Below are 13619 nucleotides of genomic sequence, written 5' to 3' on the forward strand. Positions count from 1 at the left end.
GGTGGTAAATAACATAGAACGGGGAGAAGGTGAGAGACCTTAGGTAGATAAGGAAGATATAAATAGAGGGGAAGTATGGCAAGAGTAGTGAGCTGATTAATTATTAGATAAGTAGTAAATAAGATAGAATGGGGACAAGGTGAGAGACATGAGGTAGATAAAGAAGGTAAATAGGGAGAAAATATGGTGAGAGTAGGGAGAAGATAAACTCTTCAAGAGAGAGGGGGGTAAGTGATAAAAGAAATTATTTAGGGGGTTATGGATGTGTATGTATAACATATAGAGATAGGGTAGATGTGATAAAAAGAGGGATCAAGACAAAGAATGAGTGGAAGCTAGGGAAAAAGAGTGAGTAATTATAGGGCATAGATAAGATGAGAGAGAGAGAGAGAGAGAGAGAGAGAGAGAGAGAGAGAGAGAGAGAGAGAGAGAGAGAGAGAGAGAGAGAGAGAGAGAGAGAGATGCTAAAAGAGAGTAGATAGGGTAATATATATTTGAACATAAATTAAAGATTGAGATGGTGAAGATATGGTGAAAGTATGAAGGAAGAGAAAGAGAGAGATAAAAATAGAGACTAAGTAATTACACTCAGTAGATCTAAGAGAGAATGGGCACAACATGAGAGTCATGAGGTAGATAAATAAGGTAAATTGGGAGAAGATATGGTGATAGAGGGTTGTAGATAAGGTGTTAGAGAGAGAGAGAGAGAGAGGGGAAAAAGAACACATATTATATAAATGATATTCATTTATAATATATATATATATATATATATATATATATATATATATATATATATATATATATATATATATAAGTTTACATACATATGCCCACATATATTAAGTCAAATTGAATCATGTAATCCTTACCCAAATTGAGCTATAATATTAAACCTAATTAAATACTACATTAATTTTAACTTAAATTATAATGGTGAGATGAGGGAGGTGAGAAAGTGAAATAAAGATAATAGACAAATGGATGTGTATGTGTGTTAGAGAGAGAGAGAGAGAGAGAGAGAGAGAGAGAGAGAGAGAGAGAGAGAGAGAGAGAGAGAGAGAGAGAGAGAGAGAGAGAGAGAGTAATTATGGGGATATAGGTGCATAAAAATAATAGATAGACATAGGTAAGATATGTTGATAGGAGGGAGTGACAAAAGGAGTGAGTGGTAGATAAAGATATAGAGTGATAAATTATGGGTGTTAGATAAGATATAACAGGGACAAGGTGAGAGACATAGGTAGATAAAGAATATAAATAGGGGGAGGATGAGTTGATAGATAGAGAAAGAGAGAAGAGGGGCAAAAGAATATAAGAGAGAGTAATTAGAGGGATATAGATGTGTATGTATTATAGATATAGACAAGGAAGATAGGATGACAAGAGGGAGAAAGAGAAAGAGTGAGTGCAAGATAGAGAGATAGACTGAGTAGTTATACGTGGTAGATAAAATAGAGTGGGGACAAGGTGAGACACATAAGTTAGATAAAGAAGATATAAATAGGGGGGAAATATGGTGAGAGTAGGGAGCTAATTATTTAGTAGAGAAGTGGTAAATAAGATAGAATGGGAACAAGGTGAGAGATATGAGGTAGATAAAGAAGGTAAATAGGGAGAAAATATGGTCAGAGTAGGGAGATGATAAAGCCTTTGAGAGAGAGGGGAAGATGTGGTTAAAAGAGGGAGTGACTCAAAGAGTGAGTGGAAGCATAGGAGAGAGAGTGACTAATTATGGGGCATAAATAAGATAGAATGGGGAAAAGATGAGAGACATGAGGTAGATAAAGAAGGTAATTGTATGAAAAATACGATGACAGTAGCTATATATATATATATATATATATATATATATATATATATAGAGAGAGAGAGAGAGAGAGAGGATAAATGATGATGAATCCTAAACATAATACTAAATCAACTAAAAGCCCTATCCTTAACACTAAACTAATTGTAACACTAACTATAAACCTCAATAAACTCAAAGTGTAAACCTACTCAGAATGATTGACATTTGTTAGTATTATATTAAGCAGCTACAACCCCAAACCTACTTTAAATTAGACCTATTTGTCAAATTCAAAAATTTATCTTGTACATAATAAAATTATATAAATTTATATTACAAAATTTATGTAATAATTTTATATTATATGATAAATATTAGAATTTTATTTTTTCAACATCCCTCTAGATGGTACTAGCTATATACATATTATATATTTATATAATATATATAGACAAAGCTATATATATTGAGGCTTTAATTTACACAAGAAAAAATATTCATATTAAAAAATTAAAGCCTTGATATCTCTTGGCTTTCTCTATATTTTATTATATAAATATATAATATGTATATAGCTAGTTAGAAAATAACTGTGACTTTATAGGTGAGCTTCGGTTTACAATTTGTTAAAGATCTTTAGGGTGATACTAATTTGTTCAATGATACAAAATACCAGAGCATAGTATGCATGTATGTATATATATCTTATTTTATCTTCTAAATATTGATTATCTACTTCTCTTGGTTCTTCATTTAAAAGGTTCAACATTATGCCCATGCTCAAATATTTATTAAAAGACCTTCATAAAAATAAAGATATACAAAAGTAAAGTGTATATAATCTTGGAGACCCCACCTACTAATCTTGCAAACCCCACTTGCTACCAAAAATTGAAGTACACCTCCATGAGAAACTAGGTACATGAGTACCCAGTACCCATACCTCCTCCATTCCACATCTAGGATGCTTATTTGAATTTTTATTCCAATTTAAATTTTTGAATGTTACTATTGGATATGTAATATGTTACCATGTAGAATGTTTAATATTTATAATTTATGTTGTAATTTTTCTATGTTGAAGTATTGTAATTTGTTATGTCCTATAGAAATATCATTACAAGAACCGCAGTAGTGCACATCTGAGGATGCACTCCTTATCATTCTATAGAGTGGAATCAATGATGAATATTTTTTGCATACTCTGAATAGAATATTTTTTTCCCTATTTTAATGATTGATGAGTTCATTTTGCGATTTTATGATAGATGTAAGTTTATGAAAGTATTAGTTTATGTTAGAGTATATTTGTTTAGTTAAATGTGTTAGACAATCTAATTTATTTTTTATCTCAATTAAGTAGTATGTAATTATTATTTTAAATTTTATGCTATCAAATGAAATAAAACTTTATTATAATACAATAATGTAAATATTAACATTTTATAATGATCATGCATTCCAAATTAATAAGTTATATTGACTATTTAGATTTAATGTAATCGCAATTTTATTATATCATTGTTATTGTCTTTGATTTGTACATAGAAATTAGGGTGTATTATTTTACAAATCAATAAAATAATAATTATGAAATAGAATTATTTGAATAGTTATAAGAATTAATAATGTATACTACAGATAGAGCTCATATAAAATAAGTTGAGCATTAGTTACAAATATATTAGTATATTTTCATTCTAGAATGCTTATCATAATTTATGTAATATGCATCAAAAATGTTTTTTATTCATGCTAAAACATATTTTTTCATATGGGACTTAAAATCTCAATAGTTTTACTAAAAAAGAGAAAGCATAAAGACCTTAAACAAAATTGAGCTCTAGAAACAAAAACACCAACAACCATTTCCAACAAAACTTGGCTAAAGCCAACCTTATCTTTCAACTCCTTCCAACCTGCTTGATGCCATGTTGACCAAATTGGATATCATTATTTTGTTTCCTTTTAGTGTTGGAGAGAGTATGTTTTTTAGGTGTAGCCTCTGCCTTGTCCTTGTTTGGTTCCTCCAGTTCACCTCCTTGCCTTGTTCCATGACACTCGTAACCCTATTTAGGAAATCAATAGAACAACCTAGTATTACTTGGAATTTATTTAGCACATCCTTGGTGGTCTTTTATATTTTTTCTATATTCTTCCTCAACTTTTCAATGATCTCTTGTAACCCCTATTACTCATTGACACTCTCCATCTACCCACTTTTGCCTTTATTATTTTCCATGTTGTCAATTATCCCTTCTAAAACCTTGCATTTTAGGTTTGACAACATCCTACAGTGAAGCTGTATTTATCAAGCCTAAGGGAATACATGGATATAGCTGTAGATATTTCCAAAATCCCATGGGGAGGATCAATAGCCAAGTCTCTAATGTGGTCTTCACTAATTTGTACATTAATCTCATATTCATCAATAACATGTAACATTGGAATTCTCTCCTATGTCTTTTCTTTCTCTTCCTAGAAAGCTTTATCCCTTCTCTTAGACAGACAATCAGTACCCTTCCTCTCAAAATTAGTTATCAAACTATATACATCATGGTCTATCAACTCATTAGATTCTCCTAATCTTACAAATTTTATGGGTTTTTCATCATCAACATTGTTCTTTACTCCTTATAATTTGTTTTTGGTAGTAACAATGCTACTCATCTCTTTCTCTCAAAATTAGTTATCAAAATATATACATCATGGTCTATCAACTCATTAGAGTCTCCTAATCTTACAAATTTTATGGGTTTGTCATCATGAACATTATTCTTTACATCTTATCATTTGTTTTTGGTTGTAGCAATGTTGCTCATCTCTTCCTACTTAATTTGTCTTTTTCTTCTCTTTTCTACCAAGGAATCAATGGCATTTTATGTAGATCCAATTGAGATATGAGATTCCATGCCACCTCCAAACATTCTTTCAACTAATTCAAACTTTTCCTCTTCCACCAAAATTTTCATTTCCATCTCTGCTTTTTCTTGACCCTCTTTCTCCTCTTTGTCATCTTCATATTCGCTATTTTCCTCATTATCCAAAACCAAATCCTTATTGGTTTTAATTTGCTAGATCCCTAAAAAAATTTCCCCTTCCCCATTTTTTCTCAGGTTGGCTTTTTTCACTTTGATCATAAATTTATTTTTTGGGGATGGTTTTAAAAAAAAAATGTCACATAATTGTGAGACAATGAGCAAAATGGCTAAAAAAGGAAACATGTAATTTTCTTATATCTAAAGTTATTTAATAAAACAAAATGGTAGGTATGGGCCTTGTCATATCTCATATTTAGGGTTATATGTTTCATCACCATAATAAGGACACAATTCCATAAAAATTTAATAGAAGACATAACAAAAATCGCACCCTCTTCATTTATTAGCTAACCATATATTTTTTTAGGGAATTTCTTCTCAACTAATTAAGAGTAATTGAAATCCAAAAAGAAGAGATTACTTTTAGAACTAATTCATTTCATTGTTTCCATTACACCAATGTTGAGCTTCAACTTACTCCCTCCAAGATTGATGTCATGATTATTCTAGCCTTTGATCAACTTATCTTTCACTTTTGGTTTTGTCGTTTTCACCCTTTCAATGTAAGATGTAAGCACTCCTTTCAATTTTTTTCCAAACTTATTTTCGATTCGTCCACTTCTCACAACTCTTAGGGTTCATTTTCCTCACCTTTACATTCATCCTCACAATTTTTAGAGCTGAAGTCTCTAATAAAATTACAAAGAAAATAAATTGTAATGAAAATTCACAAACAAGACAAAATGCTAAAACAACCCATAAAATGTGTAACTTAATTATTGTTGCACAACTCTAGCTGAAGCTTTTCAGAAAATTATTATGATTCATTTTCCAAATATCTTCCATCCTCAACAAAATTAATATAAAATATTTCTATGATTGCTAAATGTCTTATCATAGTTAATAGAAACTTTATTTCTATGATTAATAGTGTCCTTGTGATTCCAAATCAAAGGGATACCCTTACTAACTCCCACATTAGGAAATGATTCAACTACCTTGTTCACTTCTCTATATAAATAGAAACTATACACTTGATCAGAATTAATAAGAATTTTTTTCTTCCTTCATTATATTATTGATTGTCCACAAAGGGATTACACCTTTTGAAATGCAGATAAAAATATTTCGGGAATCCTGTTCTGTCCATATATCCTATTATTATTAATATATTCTTGTCATTAGTAAATGATTCAACTACGTTGTTCGCTTCTCTATATAAATGAAAAATATACACTTTATTAGAATTAATAAGACTTTTTTTGTTCCTTCATTATATTATTGATTGTCCACAAAGGGATTACACCTTTTGAAATGTAGATAAGAATATTTAGGGAATCTCGTTCTATCCATGTATCCTATTATTATTAATATATTCTTTCCATCATAATCCCATGAAGAAGGCCCATTTCTTCTAACTGATGCTTGGCTTAGGTACCTAGAGGAATAGCTATAGCTCTGACCATATTATACTCTCCATCCCTAATAATTGTTTTACACCTAGCATGGCCAAGATTCCCCTTAATAGTATTGTCCAAGTTCATTTTAATTTAACCTAGAGGAGGATGGTCACATCTTTCATTTTTCCTCTTTTCCTTAACCTCATCTTCTTGATCCTTCATATGATTAAGGTTACCTCCTATGTAAAAATCCACCTCCACTTTGTAGATCATGTTGAAATTTTCTTTTAACACTATTTAATTCAATTTTCCAGAGTTTGCACAGATTGAATTTCATCCCTAAATAACATATTGTTCATTAATTACCAATGGAACCAAGTGCAATTAGGGAACACAACCTTCCAAAGGTTTTTTAAATGCTCCATTTAATGTACTTCAACAACCTCCATAGCTCAACTAAATTCTTATGCATAGTCTATCTCAAATTCCAAGTGTTAGATATTTCTATCCAAGTGTTCCAAGAAAAATAGAAAGAGAAAGAGATAAAGATATGATTAATCAATTCTACCTAGGCTAGACAAAGAAAACACCTATTAAGAGAACACATACCTCCTTTACTAATTTTGTCCATAGTTAATTTTTTTGTTTCAAGGCTATCCATTGGAAAATGTTAGTTTTTGGAATTACATTATTTTTCCAAACTAAATCCTAGATATTAGGAGGACTTTATGTTTGTTGCATTTCCTAAACTATCAAAGAAACATAGAATACCCATAAGAAAGATCCTTCCTAAATAAAAGAGTCCTAAGTTCCTAGCTGAATTATAGTGGCATTATGGTTGACTTGAATAGTATTTAGAAGAGTTCCAAAATTAGCAGCGATCACCCACAAGCTACCTCTCTAATAAGTGGGACATGATAATCTCTAGACAAAATTCACTAAAGACGAAACAAAGTCAAAACATTTTTTTCAGATTTATGAAAACATAGGGATTTTTTTCTACATTTTTTGTTCTTTTCTACTACAAACTATGTAGATCATGAAGATCAAATGCTAAAATTTTCAAAAAAATATGATGTTTTTAATTTTTTGAAAAATCATGATTTTTTAATTTTTTGAAAATTGGTCAACTGTATAGTTTGTAGAGAGGATAGTTGTGTCCCTAGTAAAAGTTTGTCAGAACCTAGAAGTTGGGGACATCTCTCTATGAGTTGGTTGTTTTGCACTACCAAAGACAAGAGTTCATCTAGAAGCCAATAGTCTTTCCAAAAGTCAATTAACTTACCATCTCTCAACTTCCATTAGTTTTTAGGATCGACAATCACTTTAGCTTATTGGATACCCATCTAGAATGTAGAGTCTGATTGTTGAGAAAATTTTGCAGTGAAGGGGAGTATTTTCAGCTTTTCCTCCTCATTATACTATTCCAATCCTTTGTTTCACCATATAATCTATATATTTTCTCTTATAGTAGTGCAATGTTCATGGTTTTAGTAGATCTAATACCTAGACCACCACTCTTTTTTGGCCTACAAACTAGATCCTAGGCCACAAGAGCTAATGTGTTCTTTTATTCCATTCCTGACCACACAACATATTTTTGGATTCTTTCTATAGATTCTTGAAACTTTCCCTAATTTTCAACCATACTTAAGCCATATACATGTTGGAAATATAACAGGAATAATGAAGAGGGGAGGGGTGAATTAGTTACCACAAAAATAAATCCCAAATCCCTTAGATGTCAATACAAATCATAAAGTCTGTTGAAACTTTTGTTACTTAGTTAGCACACATGCACTCAAATAACACTAAAAATATGTTGTAATTCAACAAGCACTATAATATCAACTATTACTCAACAAATACTAAACATGTAGATCTTAAGATAATAACTGTGATTAACCTTAATTAACTTACATGCATACACATAAAAGTAATAGAATGAACACAAGTCACACCGAGATTTAACATGGAAACCCAATTTGGGAAACTCCACCAATTGCAACTAGTTACTATTTTTCACTCTTTTAAAGTGAGTCCTATTAGGATTCAACCCTGTTCAAGGTTACAAAACACACTATTTGGTGTGATCCTATTATACGAATTAATCACCCTATTAGGAGTGGCCTTGTTAGAAGTCTTTAGACACTTCAATCTCGAAATGCCACCTTGTTAAGGGTATGTGCAGGATCATGGTGTGCCAAAAAGTGTTGATTCGAAAAATATGTAGTTCTGAAATGCCTCAAAGAATTTCAAAATATATTCCCACTTTTTTCCCACCCATCCTGATACTAAATGCAAACAATTAATACCTTTATAATTCCTACTATATCTTTCAATACCAACCTTATATGGTCATCTTTAAAACATCCCGAAAATGTGTTTTTGGCATGTTCTTATGTGTTTTTTAATTCAAGCATGTAGCTAACGACTTTTTTTAAACCAAAATTTGATGTAATGAAAAGGGTTCCTTAAGAATGTTCTTAGCTTTTCATAAATGTAAGTTTTGTCAAATTACGAGTTCAGTAAGTAATTATTACTTATTTTCTAATGGAGTTAGCCACAAAGTGTTGATTGACATACTGGTTGAAAAATAGCTATAACTTTAAAATCGTATAAGATTTGTGAAATCTAAAAGATGCGTCACATTCTATGCTTTGACTAGTATAAGAAAAAAAAAAAAACTTTATTTTGATTTTTTTTCGAACTAGTTAAGGTGGTTAGACACATGATTTTTTTAATTCTGAAAATAGTATAGTAGAAAATTCATAATTAATTATTTATTTGGAATAAAAATTGCCAAAAATATGTGTCACATCTAAGCATGAGTCTACTTTTTATATCTAAAATTATATTTAAAAATATTATCATTTGATTATGATTAAGGTGGTCAGACATACAACTACTTTTTTTTTTTCCCTAAAATTTTTGTAGTACTACATTAAAATCCAAACTTTTGACCAATCAAATAATTTTTTTCTCTAGATAAGGCCTTGTAGTTTAGAAACTAGATTCAATTTCTTATAGATTATTTTCTTACAACATTTTGATATAAAGTCCAGAACCACTTTAAAATTATGTGTCAAGTTGACATAACCCTGATTTGTTGGTTTTTCACTACCACTTAAGGCCATAGTTTGGTACACCATGGTCCTGCACATACCCTTAAAGGAGTCGGCAAATAGTTGTTAGGATAACCTAGTTAAGAGATTTGATATACTACTACAATGGTTAGAGTGTAATAATGTTATAAACTGGTTGCTAATAAAACTATATTTCTTATTTCAGATCTCAATTCTAGCTCAAATACTTGATCCTTCCTAATTATATTAATCTTTATAACCGAACAAGGATATTTTGCTTATCCTTCCAATTCACTTCCTCTAAGCATCTTCTTATCTTTTTCACATTCTCACTTATTCAATTCTCAACTTGACCTTATACTTATATCATACACATTGTTGATTAATCTTGAATACAACTTAAAACAATAGTTCTTCATGTCTTCTATCATTTCAAAACCAAGAAACAAATCCATTAAACTCAATATACCATTTAACAAGAAAATCCTTTGTTAATCAAGCCTGCTCGGTAGATAGTAACACTGAATTGATTTTCCTATATTGACCAAGTGAGCTAAGTTAACACTACAACTTTGTGAACTTCCTTTGGTAATTGAGTGGGCTTAATTAACACTAGTTTCATCCAACTTTTCCTTTGTTAATGGAGTGAGCTCGATAAACACTCAACTTCTACAAACTTCTCTTCAATGCCTAAGTGAACTTGGTAGAAATGTCTTCTAAACTGAGAAAATACTAGAATGCTCGACATATAGATCCAATTATCTTCATCACCCAAGTAAGCTCGATATACACTGACTAGTAAAGATTTCATGTGATATGTATACTCTCTCTATATAATTTTTTTGTGATATGCCAAAAAACTCACCCTCTTTGACATATTATGCCAAAGATAATACTTAGTGAATTTCCAATGTACCTAATTTACTAATTCATATGAAATCTGCCCTTTCATTACTGTGCCAACTTGATCGATTTTCAACATGCTTTCATTGATACATCACTAAACATCATTTAGTAAGCTTTAGATAGGGGAATAAATCCTAGCTTACCTCTTAGATACAAAAATGCATCCTTAGGTAATGACTTGGTCAATATGTCTACAATTTATTCTTTGCTATTCACATATTCTAATCTCACCTCTTTGTTTTGCACCAATTCTCTCAGAAAATGATATTTAGTGCAATATGCTTGGTCTTGGTATGCATCACATGATTCTTTGTTATATTGATTCCAGTGGTGTTATTAAAGAAGATAACCACTTGACCCGTGATTTCTACCTGCATACCTTCCAACAATTATTTAAAACAAACAATATTGGAACAATTTACTACTATTGCAACATACTTAACCTCTATCATAGATTGATAGATGCAATTATGCTTTTATACTTGTCCAAGACACTAGTATCTTACCAATAAAAAACACTCCACCACTGATGGTATTCATGTTATCGACACTTCTTGGAAAATCTACTTTAATGAAGGCTTTCAAATATAAATTACCTCTTTTCTTCTACCATAATCCATACTTTTTAGTACGCTTTACATACCTCATTATTCTTTTTATTTTCATGATATGTTTTTCTTTATGATTAGCTAAGAATCTTTCCACTATACCAACTACAAGATCAATATCAGGTCTAGTATGTACTACATACTATAATTATCCAATCATTGATCTATATGTGGTCTAATCTACCTCCTTCGAATCATCACTTTTTGAAAGCTTATGCCTAGTAGACATAGGTATTCCAACTGGTCTTGAATTCTCCATTCCAAATTTCTTTACTATGCCCCTTAATATACTTAGATTGAGTATTGTAGATACCGTCCTTCTTCTCTTGAATCTACAACCTAACAAAGAATTTGATTTCTTTAAACATTGACATCTCAAATTCCTTAATCAGTTCCTCTGAAAAAGCTTTGCACAAATTATTATTTCCAATAAATAATACATCATGTACAGAGATTTTGTTAATCTTAGATTGGTTTTGACAAGTGTCTATACACTTATTGCATTTACTTAGTTCATGTCGAACAATTAAGATATGCCAAACACAACATATAAGTTAGAGCATACCAAGTAAATAGTGAGTGTTGAGTCACTCATATGCAGAGTCACTCAAGTGCCAAGTAGATAGTATGTGCTGAGTGGTTCAGATTCTAAGCAAGTAGTGCATGTTCAGTCATTCAGATTTTGAGTGATATTATTGAAGTCATAGTTAGTGTTGAGCATTAGGGACTGTAGATGTTGAGTAACATAGTTTTGACATAGTTGTTTGTATTGGCATGGACTACTATGTAAACCATTTTTGAGCCAAATTACTGATTAAATTTACAATATTTTTTTGATAAGGATGAATCTTAGGAGGGAACCCCTATGTATTACATGCACCCAATTAGGTAAAGGGGAGGTTTAAGTGGCATTATGGATGAATCATAGTTGTTGATTCATACATAACCGTAAGTGACCTAGGTCTTCTTAAGGAGTACAAATCCTATACTTTTTATGAATGATCAAAGAGATAGAAGGAGAGGTTACATACATAAATAGGACATTCATGGTGACCAAGCTATAATGATCTAAATTATATTATAGAATTAGTTAAAGGACAATAGAGGAAGGAAATAGTGAACAACAAAGAGACATATGATCAAGAAGAATCAAGTACACATTAGTATAGAGGTGATATGAAATCAAGCAATAGAGTGCTAGTCATAGGATCATTGTTGAGAAATTCTAATACATGAATCAATTAACTCTCTTATGAGAGTGGTCCTAATAGGCTATATTGAAATCCTCTAACAAGGTTCTTACTTAATTGTGATTTGAAGTCCTTTAACCAGATGCACTTATAATGGGGTGCTGAAATCCTTTAATAGAGTGAGACTTAATAGTCTTTGTAAACCTTTAACATGGTAGACCTTTCATAGGGTAGATCATGCTTCATGATAAAACATTGTAGCCTTCATTGGATACACTTTATTACTACAATAGTGAAGATTTGTGGGTGTTATCCTCACCATATTTTTACCTTCTCAATGGAGGGTTTCTAGGTAATCATATCTCATGTCATAGATGTGTGAATGCTTACTTGTTTACATACTTTAGATTCATATACTTTACATGATATTTTAGTTTACTTATTAAATTCAGAGATGGATTGTATCGTGAATATTTTTATTGGTTAAATTTTAAAGCACTGATTCACCCACCCCACCCCTTCTTAGAGCTTACCTTTCCTATTGTAATTCAAATAATTGGTATTAGAGCTTTTTTATTTTAAATCAAAGCTTAATAGCTTTGAGGAAAGATCTTGAAAATGGAAGTATACATGCTGGGAAAAGTTATTGAGAACTAGGAAATTGAAATAGAACTCATTCTACATTAGTTGAATGAATCAAGGGAATATATAAAGAAATTATTGAGAAGAAGGAAGGAAATGCTATTGAGGAGAATGACAAACAATACCAAGAAATAAGCACTACTAAGCTATTTGCAAATGGAAACTCTAATGAATTTTATGTATTAGTTGTAGATCTAATGGAAAAGAATAGAACCCTAGCTAAATAGATTAGAAATCTTAAGATTGAGCAAGAATCATAGGCCATATTACTATGTGGTTCGACCAAACAAAAAAAGAAAGCTATGGGAGATAAAGTCATGATTGAAGATGAAAAAAGAGTTTTGACTAGTAGACTACAAAAGAAATCATTGTAAGATTTCTCACATGCAATTGGATAAAATTAATCAAGTCATGATTGCTAATCATGAAATGAATAGTAAACATGTTGAGATTACAACACTAAAGCTGCAAAATGAACAATTGAGGAATGATCTAAAAAGGGAAAAGGAGTTTTCTAAAAGTTTTAATAAACCAAAAAAAGCTATCAAGTACTGTAAATAATTGATGAGATATCATAGATCTAACAATGATACATCTAGAAGAGAACATGATAGAATTAGAAACATCATGAAGGGGGAAGATGTTTTTGAAGAAGAAGAAGAATTAGTAGGAGAGGCCATTTCCTTCTTTTCTACACTTCTTGAGAAAGATAACAACCTAGTGGAACAAAATCATATGAAAATCTTATGTAACATCCCATCTTTGATTCAACCCAAGGAGAAATAAGATGATTGGGGTTATTCCTTCTTTTCTAGAAGTAGAATAGGTTTTTTTCTCCCTCGCTATAGAAAAATCCCCAAGTTTGGATGGGTTTTTTTCCTTCTTCTTCTAGATGTTCTGGAATGTGGTTCAACGACATTTAAATAAAGTGGTGTAAGATTTCTTCAAAGCTAG

The sequence above is a fragment of the Cupressus sempervirens genome, chromosome 1 (genome assembly GCF_028749045.1).
Source record: "Cupressus sempervirens isolate cs-2001-9-10 chromosome 1, ASM2874904v1, whole genome shotgun sequence".
In the NCBI taxonomy this organism is placed as follows: Eukaryota; Viridiplantae; Streptophyta; class Pinopsida; order Cupressales; family Cupressaceae; genus Cupressus; species Cupressus sempervirens.